Source organism: Eriocheir sinensis, chromosome 3 (genome assembly GCF_024679095.1).
Source record: "Eriocheir sinensis breed Jianghai 21 chromosome 3, ASM2467909v1, whole genome shotgun sequence".
Classification (NCBI taxonomy): domain Eukaryota; kingdom Metazoa; phylum Arthropoda; class Malacostraca; order Decapoda; family Varunidae; genus Eriocheir; species Eriocheir sinensis.
Window position 1 is genome coordinate 10,977,196 of NC_066511.1, and position 10,136 is coordinate 10,987,331.

At 41.6% G+C, this 10,136-nt stretch overlaps 1 long non-coding RNA gene across 2 annotated transcripts in view; it reads left to right on the forward strand.

Annotated features, from left to right (window-relative positions):
• The window catches only part of LOC127004975 (uncharacterized), a 38,377-nt gene extending 28,470 nt beyond the window's left edge, over positions 1-9,907 (forward strand). For both annotated transcript variants that reach the window (XR_007758182.1, XR_007758183.1), the window contains one exon: positions 4,466-9,907. This is a non-coding gene — a long non-coding RNA (uncharacterized LOC127004975). The remainder of the gene's footprint in view (positions 1-4,465) is intronic.
• The last annotated feature ends 229 nt before the right edge of the window (positions 9,908-10,136 follow it).

The following is a 10,136-nucleotide window of genomic DNA, read 5'->3' on the forward strand; positions in this document are numbered from 1 at the left end:
CGAAGAATCTTGGCAAGATTTTAAAGCTTGATTACTAACTGAACAAAATTAAATCCGTGCAATGTTGTGAAAAGCGCCGAAAAGTTAAAAATTCTCCGTGGTTTGATAATGAAATCAAACTTGCTCTCCAAAAGAGGAACTTGTTATATAGGCAAAAGAAAACCGATAACTCTACCGAAAACAGTACATTGTGCTACGAAGCAAGACGACAAGAAGTCAAAAGTTTAATCAAACAGGCGAAACGGAGGTACAAAGTAAACATTGCGGTAAATTGCAAGTCAGATCCTAAAAGTTTTTTTTAGATATATAAACAACAAAAAAGAGATTCGAAGTGGGATTGGCCCACTAACAGATAATTCGGGGAATACCGTGACAGACAGCCAACGCATAGCGAACACGTTAAATTCTTATTTCGCCTCGGTTTTTAATAGTAATTCTACCGATACTTCTGCTGTTCATAACACTATTGAAAATCCCAGTTATACCCCACTGATTTGGAAATCAGTACAGATGAGGTTCTCAAAGCGCTGCAGTCACTTAAAACTAACAAAAGTCCAGGACCTGATAAAATATATCCAAAAATTACTGAAAGAAATATCAAGAGAGATACTCAGACCTTTAACAATGCTGTTTAATATGTCTTTGCACCATGGTATCGTTCCTAGTGATTGGAAAATGGCTAACGTAAAACCCATTTTCAAAAAAGGCAACCGAAAATTACCGGATAATTACAGGCCAGTCAGCTTAACTTCAATTATTGGTAAATTATTTGAGACAATTACTCGAGATACAGAAGTTAACTACTTAGAGTGTAATTCGCTAATCCTGGACTCGCAACATGGTTTCCGTAACAACATATCTTGTTTGTCGAATCTATTAACGTTCTACAAAGAGCTTTTTGCAGTCTGTGATGTTTCTAAATCACTTGATATTATTTATTTGGACTTCCAGAAGGCGTTTGATAAAGTCCCACACTACAAGTTGCTTCATAAAATCAAGGAAATAGGTATCGGGGGTAAGCTTCACGAATGGATCAAGCACTGGCTAAGCAACAGAAAGCAAAGAGTTGTAATAAATGGAGTGACCTCTGAGTGGATGCCAGTCACTAGTGGTGTCTCCCAAGGCTCTGTCCTGGGACCCGTTCTCTTCGTCATTTACATCAACGACATTGACCTTGGTCTCAATGATTTCATTAGTAAATTTGCGGACGACACGAAAATCAGCATTGCGGTACTTACGGAATGTAACAGGCAGTAAAATGGGAATTGCCTTTTAATATAAACAAGTGCCAGATTCTGTAGGTTGGATCTAGAAATATAAAGAGGGACTATGAACTGTGCGGCGTTAAAGTTAAAGGCGTTAGCAGCGACGGGCCAAATTTGTGTCTTTACTGTGTAGCAGCGACGGGCCAAATTTGTGCCATGATATAAACCCCCCAAAATAGATGATACATAATCTGATCACAAATGCGTTTATATATATTATGAAATGGTTCGTGTGAGGGGTGATTTTTTCTCATTTTTCTTGCTTGGAGGGACCATTAAGAAACATGATCCCTGAAGCTACTAAGTTAATTACAGTGCTGGTAGGAGAGGGCACATTTTAATGGTTGAAAGAACCAAGGAAGAGACTAGATGGTGAATTGAGCACGAAAATATATAAATATTTGAATTTAGTGATCTAGTACTTTCTGGAATAAAAGACTAGTTGAGTGATGAAACTGAAAAGCAAAGTGTGGGATTAAGCTGAAGAGAAGATCAAGAGGAGGCAGACCTACGAAGGGATTCAGTGATTTTATAGGTCACAAGAAGAGTTTCCCCTCATAATATACCATCGACTAAAACAAGGAGTATTGTATTATGCTGATGATGGACTCTTCTTGTCACACTGTCAAAAAAGAAAGAAAAAAATGCACATAATGATAAAAATAAGTAAAGAATGTGGCTTGTAAATAAACAAGCTTAGAGTAATATACAGTGTGGAAGATGAACTACATCAAACAAAAGACCATTGAGGGGCCACAAAAGCTGGCAAACTTTACTTACTCAGTCATTGCCAAAAGGTGAAGATAAACTTGGAGGCATATACTAAACTCAGTGCTCACATTGGTCTCTGAGGCTCATCTCCATCACAATGGCCTTTTGAGTCTCTGGTGGAAAATAACCCATTACCCCAAGACACAGGGCTGATGTAACATCCAAGATACCCTAGTTTACCTTCCCCAGATTTTCCCAGCTACCCTTTTATTGACCAGCCTGAAAGAGAAGATGAACAGCAGGGTGAGCTGCGTACTATTGACTGCCCAGGCCAGGATTTGAACCCAAGCCTGTAGAATTGTAGCTAGGCGTGGTAAGCACTTCACGATAAAGGAGTGTACCAAAAGCCGTCACAAACTGTTAATAAGTAATACATACTGGAACTTATTGCACTATCATCCATCCTAAATTTACAGAAGCAAATTTTGAAACTTTAAAGAATAGATAAGTGTATGGCAAAAACTTTTTGATGCCCCAAAGTATGCAACTGACTGTACACTCAGAAGATATGTAAGAGTCTAACATGAATCAAACACATCTCAGTGTCACAAGAAAATATGAGAAACTGATCTAATCCAGAAAGGAGGAAATATAAATTTACAATGGATGAACTTGACAGGGTGTGTAAAAGAAAGTTGAAAGTAAATATTGAAAAAGATTAAGCTTATGGTGTTTCAGATTGAACCCACGACCAGCCAGATGAGAAGCCAGTGCTTACCATTCAGCAAAAGTCTCCCCACTAGCCAAGTGGGTTTTTAGGCACTTTCCACATTGGGTAGGACATTAACAAACCTCATTAATGAAGGGCCAGATAATGTAAGGAAAAGTATTATATTACCTAAAAATAAGAAATGGAAAAAAAAAACTGACTACCCCGTCTTGTCCACATATACTTACTCTTCCTTCATTCTCATCACATGTCCAAACCATCTCACCCCACCATGCCTCCCTCACCCCACCATTCCACACTTCACACCCTTTGCAAATACCACGTACATGCTTTCATTGCTTTCTCCATTCCATCGATATCCTGACACACCACATGCACCTCTTATATACCTCATTTTCACTGTGCGTATGTGTGATTGCTGTGCTACATTTCATGTCCATGTCTCAGATGCATGTGACAAGAGTAAAAGATAATACTATTTCTTGCACCCTCTTATACCTCTATGCTTACACTTCCTTTTGTGACTCTCCAAAGCACTTATCACCTGTCTGCCTCTCATCTCTCCCTCACCTCTTCCTTCTTGCTTCCATAGAACTGTCCATAAGTATTTACGTAAACTCAAATACTTCCCCATCTTTTCCCAACCAGGTCTTACATTCTTATCGTGCTCTCTGCTCTTACTTAGTATTGATGCTGCAAACTTGATAGTCTGCTCTCTTGCCCTCTGAAACACCATAAGCTTAATCTTTTTCAATATTTACTTTCAACTTTCTTTTACACACCCTGTCAAATTCATCCACAATCCTCCATCAACATCACAAAAACGCCTGGCACCAAAGAATGCTCTGCAAAGTGGTCAGAATCAACTATCAAACATCTCAAAATTTTTAGATCTAATACATTCTGGTTCATTTATAGTCACAGCTATAATCTAGTTAAAGATATCAAGCTCCTTTTATTCTATCTTGCCCATGTGGACCTGCAGATTAACTTGTGCTTGAAGGTGTTTGGCAGGAACAGACTCCTTTCAGTACAGACATCCACAAGAAATTGCTCATTTTCATTCACTCCACTCACATCCAACACCCAACCACAACACTTCTCCTTGCTTCCAGCTTTTGCATTTATGTCCCATAACAAGTATACTTTTCTTATACCTAATTTTCATACTAAAATAGTTTCTCCCAAGATCTTTCTATTCCAATCTTGCCTTTCACTTTTCATTGACTGGGACATATGCACACACCCATGCAAACTTTACAATGCCTATTTCATGTCAATGCCCATGATCTTGGGGGACTCAATATTGCACCCATGTCTATCACTGCCCATACTACTCTACTTTTTAAGCCTTCTCTCAGTCTCTCCAACAGTAAAGTATATATATTTTTGTATATTCAGTTCTCTATATAAGCCTAAAATTGGTTCGAATAACCAGAATTTTACCAAAAGTATGCAGAATTAGGCCTAAAATATATCTAAAAGTGCCCTTAAGTCGAAAATACCCGAAAGACTCTCCAGAGATTAACTAGAAGCTTTGATATTATTATTAAAGAAAATTACCTGCACATCAGTATATGTTTATTGAATAGCCTTATAACATTATTACAGAATGCCTTACAGAAAACCCCGTAATAATCACTAATACAACAGTTGAGCTCCATTTTTTCTAGAATGATCATCATTTATGTTCCTTTCAGAAGAGTGAATGATGATGGAGCAGAAACTTGTCTTATTTTAGTGTTGTTGCTTCTTCCAGTTGTGTGGTGAACTGTGGTCTACATCAGGAGTTGTGGCCATGGAAAGAGACTGAACCTTTTAGACACAGCAGGGGGATGCAGGCACCCGCCAGTCAGTCTGCAGGAGCTGTCCGTTCCATTCTGTAGGAAGAGAAATGTTCATCAACTCTGAAGAATTACCTGTTGGCTTAAAACCAAGTCCCTGAGAAAATGTCTAGTTTTGTTACCTCACATAACATTCCTGTATGAACCATGTACTGCGTAGTCAGTTGATGAGGCATACACACCGGGGGGCACATTGCCTTACCCACCCTTCAATGCCAACCCTGGGGGTTCCTCAGGATGTCTTCATGCAGGCCCCCTTCCCATAAAAAAACTCACGGCAGGATCTATCGACTTGCTCAAGCTACTAACTCCGTGGGCGTCCCCTTGGCCTCCTCCACTTAGGGTTGTCTCTTACAGAAATAACCCAATGAGCAGGGTCGGCTTCTGGGTAGTATGCCACATGCCTGTACAGCTAGACTTGGCCTTGACAGACAATGCAAGTAATAGATGTCAAATCAGTTTCATGGTGTAGTTGCTAGTTTGACGAAAAGTCATTGCAGAGATATCCCATGATTCTGCATAGACACAGTAATTATTACTAAAGGTATCAATCTGCCTCTCCAAGTCACTAATGTGTCCATGTCTCACAGCCATAGAGTAAGAGGGAGCACAAGGGACTTGAAGATCTGAAGCATTGTCTTTTTGCACAGGTATCAACAATGCCACATCCTTGTGCTATGCGAATCCCAACACCGTGGGCCAAGCCAATCCACCGTAAGACTTCCTGGCGAGACCCACTGTTGTTCTGGACTGCACCACCGGGATATGTGAAATTTTCCAAATTCTCAATGTGAACAGACTGTACTGATTCATCTAGCAAGCCTCCAAACACCTGTACCTTGGTCTTGGCCCAGGAGACCTGAAGTCCCAAGTGCTTCGCCTCATCTTGCTGTGCCTTGAGAGCCATCACCAGAACCTCTGTCGACTCTGCAAAGATTACTGCATCATCATCAAAAACAAGGTCAGTGACCTTGGTATTGCCAACAGATGCTCTAGAATGACTGATATACAACTCTGCCGAGTACCCAGTCCATACAAGTGTTGAAAAGTGATGGGGCAAGGACCCAGCCCTGCCTCACTCCTGCGTTCATGGGAAAGAAGCTGGACACAGCCCCCCTACCCAATTCATAGCACTTTAGGACAAAGTGCAGGCCAGTCAATAGACAAATGATCCTTGCAGGAGTCCTGTGGCATTGCAGGAAATCCCATAGTGCCTCATGATGCACTGAAGCAAATGGCTTATTGAAATCGACATAGGCTACAAGCATCGCCTGTTGAGACTCGTGTCTGTGTTCCACCAGTACCTACATAAAGCGCTAGAACTTACCAGACATGAACCCGGGCTGTGCGGGTCTCTGCAGCTTCAGCACCTGGTTGTGAATCAGCATCAGTAATAGACAAGCAAGCACCTTGCCTGGCACATTGAATAGTGCAATACCACAATACTAGTTGCTGCAGTCCTGGCGGTTCCTTTCTCTTTCTGGATAGGAATGACCAGCCCCCTCGGGAATGGTACCAGATTGCCACACGGCAGTCAAGAATGCATGCAACCTGCAGATCATGCTCTCACCCTCAGCTTTGAGCAGCTCTGCACTGCTGTTACAGGTGCCAGGTGCCTTTCCACCTCTCAACTTTGTAACAGCCTCTCTGACTTTGTCAAGGTGGGCTTTTGTCAATGAGTGAATCAGCATCTGCCACCAGCAACTGGAAGCTGCCCACTCAGAGGGTACGCCCTTCACAAATGCTCAAAGTACTCAGCTCAACAAGCTGTCTTAGATGGACTTTGGAGGAAATGCTGGAGAATGTTGGCTTCAAGCCTCCCTCCCAGGTGAGTGCTATCCAAACAGTAGATGGCTGTGTTGGACAAGGATGGGCAGAGGGGTTGTAGGGTTGAGTACTTTGAGCAGTTGTACATGGTGGACCCTTCAAGTGGGCAGCTTCTAGCTGCTGGGTTGCAGGTGGAAGATGCTGATCCACCAATTGATGAAAGCCCTTCCTCTCTGGATGAGGTCAGAGAGGCAGTGGCAAAGCTGAGAGGTAAATAGGCACCTGTTATTTGTAACATAAATGCAGATCTGCTAGTGGTAAGGCCATGATCCATGGGCGGCATGCAGTCTTGACTGCCATATAGCAGTTTGGTACCATTCCTCGCGACTGGAAAAGGGGGTTGGTTGTCTCCATTCAGAAAGGGAAAGGGGACCACCAGAACTGAAAAAACTACTGTGATATTATGCTGCTCAGTGTGCCAGGCCGGCAAGGTGCTTGCTCATCTATTGCTGCTGTGGATTCACAACCTTACTAAAGCAGCTGCAGAGACTTGAGCAGGCTGGGTTACTGCCTGGTAAGTTGAAACTGATCATATCGTAGCACTTTGCGTACTGGTGGAGTGCTGATGTGAGCTGCGACAGAGGATGCTTGCATTCTATGTCGATCTCATGAAGTCGTTTGATGCAGTGCATCATGAGGCATTATGGGATCTCTTGCAATTCCATGAAATTCCTACAAGGACTGTTATTCTACTGACCGGCCTGTAGTCTATGAGTGCTGTGAAGTGTACGTGTGGGTGTGTCCAGCTTCTTGCCTGTGAATAGAGGGGTGAGGCAGAGCTGTGTTCTTGGTCCAAAGCTTTTCAACACTTGTTTGAACTGGGTACTATAGTTGCAATGCCTGAGTCTTGAGGTGTGCATTAGCATGCTTTAGTAACCTGCTGTCACATAGCACGTCCGATTTTGTGGATAATATTGGATAGCCTAAGCATACAAAATAGTTGTATGCATCAGTATATGAAGGCAATAATGAGGAATATCATCAATTATAGTAACTTTTTGGTTTCAAATTGTTAATACTGTTGTAGTCTGCTGTTTTGTTACTTTTCTTTATGGTGAACTATTTAATGATTATAATCAGTGACATTATAAATGAACAAAACAGCTGATTGTGACTGAATTAATAAATTGGAACTCAAAATAGACTATATAACTGGCAGTACTTGTCATAGTTGCCTACATATTACTGATACTGACAACTATTTTCAATGCACAGGCTACCCACACGCCATGTGACAGCAGATTGCCAAAGCACAATAATGTAGACTTGAGTCATTGTAGAGTTTCTGTTGCCAGTACCATGGTCACTGACCTTGTTTTTACCATTGATGCAGTAATCCTTGCAAAGTTGCTGGAGGTTCTGGTGATGATTCTCAAGGCACTGCATGAGGTGGCGAAGCCACTGGGACTCCAGGTTTCCTTTACGAAGACCAAGGTACAGGTGTTTGGAGGACTGCTAGATGAAACAGTACAGTCTGTTCATGCATGTGGTAAGGACATTGTTGATATCTTAGAAAATTTCAAATACTATGGTAGCATAGATCAGAATAACAGAAGGTCTTGTCAGGAAGTCTTAAGGCGGATTGACCCTACACATGGTGTTGGAACTCGCTCAGCACGAGTGTATGGCATTGTCGATAGCTGTACAGATGGTCAAAGATCCGGATCTTCAAAAATTGCATGTTCTCCCTGTCTTACTCTATGGCTGTGGTAACAAGTGCCTATGCAGATTTATGGGATATTGGAGGAATGACTGTCAAACTGGCAATTACTCCATGAGAACTGATTTGTGGCATTTTACCTGCATAGTCAGTCAATACCAACACCAGCTACGTATATGGGAATGTGGCACGCTATCCAGATCGAGGTGGACACACCGGGTTATTTCTGTAGGAGACAACCCTAAGTGGGGGAGACCAAGGGGATGTCCACAGAGTATATGGCTTGAGCAAGTCAACAGTTCCTACCATGAAGTACCTTGAATGAGAAGGGGGCCTGCATGGAGACTTGCCTAGAGGAACCCCCAGGTTTGGCATCGTAGGGTGAGTGAGGTGATGCACCCCCTAGCAAATGCCCTGATGGACTGATTGATAAGGAAGATTTGCATATTTCACAGACTCTCTACTGACACTTCTAGAAGTATTTTTGACTTAGTATGGGTTTCAGTGGCAGTGTTCTATTGTTTTCAGGAATAACTTCTCAATAAAGCCGGGTAAGGATGATAATCTGGTGTAGCATGTTTCAGACCGTGCCCTAATTTACTCATCATGTTTATTTAACAAGGTGTGGATAATTAATGCATTTATAAGAGTGACAGTGGTAAACTCGGTCACATGGAGTGGGCCGAGATGCGAAGCTAATGTGACACAGAAACAGAGGGGGGGGGGGGGGTTGCATTGTACGAGTTTTGTTCGTAGGCTAAGGCAACAGAAGCAAGGGTGATTCTCTCTCTCGTGACTACATCACACTAGCCTCGCATAGCGATCCACTACATTTGGCCGAGGTCACCATTCTGTCACTCTTGTAAATGCTTTAATCATCCATATCTGCTTAAGAATACATATTGAATAAATTAGGGCAAGGTCTGATACATACTGTGCCAGATTTTCATCCTTACCCAACACTTCGTAAAAAAGTTATTCCCAAATAATGATATAACACTGCCTCTGAAGCCCATAGTAGTACAGCCCATAATTATGCATTTCTAGTGGTTTCTGCAGCTGAAAACTTGCAAATACAGCAATAAAGCTATAATATGTATCAAATGAATAAAAACTGTACTAATAAATATTAAATATTTTAAACTTGTGGTTCTGCCTTTGGAAAGTATATAGTTGAGTATATAGTAAAATTAATATTATTGGATAAAGTATTTATCAAAATTTTCAATTTTTTCTTTTGAATCCTAAATGCTTTTACTGGATAAAGATAATAATTGGTGGTCTGTTATATCTAGAGCATTATACTGGAACCAGACAGCCTCCACATAAGCCATCATAACCATCAATATTATTATTTGTTTATCTATATGACAATATCTCTTGATGTTCTGTTCCCTCAAGGGTACCTCCCTCAAGGAGATGGCAAAGGCATGTGTCCCCAGTTTTCCCTGCTCTGGCACTTCCTCTCAGCACACTCAATACCTCACCTACCAACTCTTTCTCTCTCCAATACTCGTTAGTTATTAATCTATTTCACTGATGGACTCTCACTGACACCCTGTCCCTCGAGATCAGTCCTGCCCCCATAAACTCTTCACAACTAATTCTCATTCATTTTCGTCACATTTCCGAAACATCTCAGAACATCATACTTCGCCCATTCAACCATTCCACAATTTACACACTTTGCCGTTACGCACCCATGTCAAATCTCTCATTCATGCTTTCATTGCTTTTTCCATTCCATCCTGACACTATGACTCAAACCCCTGTATCAACTAATTAGTCTCTTGCTATTGCTAATTTCTATTACTTTAAACCCCATGTATGGTAAGAGGATCACCAATTGCAAGATATGCTAAGTTTCTGAATATACCTTTGAGGTCAGGAGGGCTATGGGAAGAGAGATGATGCATGAACAGCATGTTGACAGGAGAGGCATGAGGAGTGCCACAGCTTCTACTTTGATGATGGGGTTCTAAGGGCCAGACATCACAACGGGCTGGTTTGACTGGCACACGACCCTCTGCAAAATTTTTATTTGCTACACTTTCACATGCCACTAGATGAAGTAGAGGAGAAACAGAAAGACACAGATA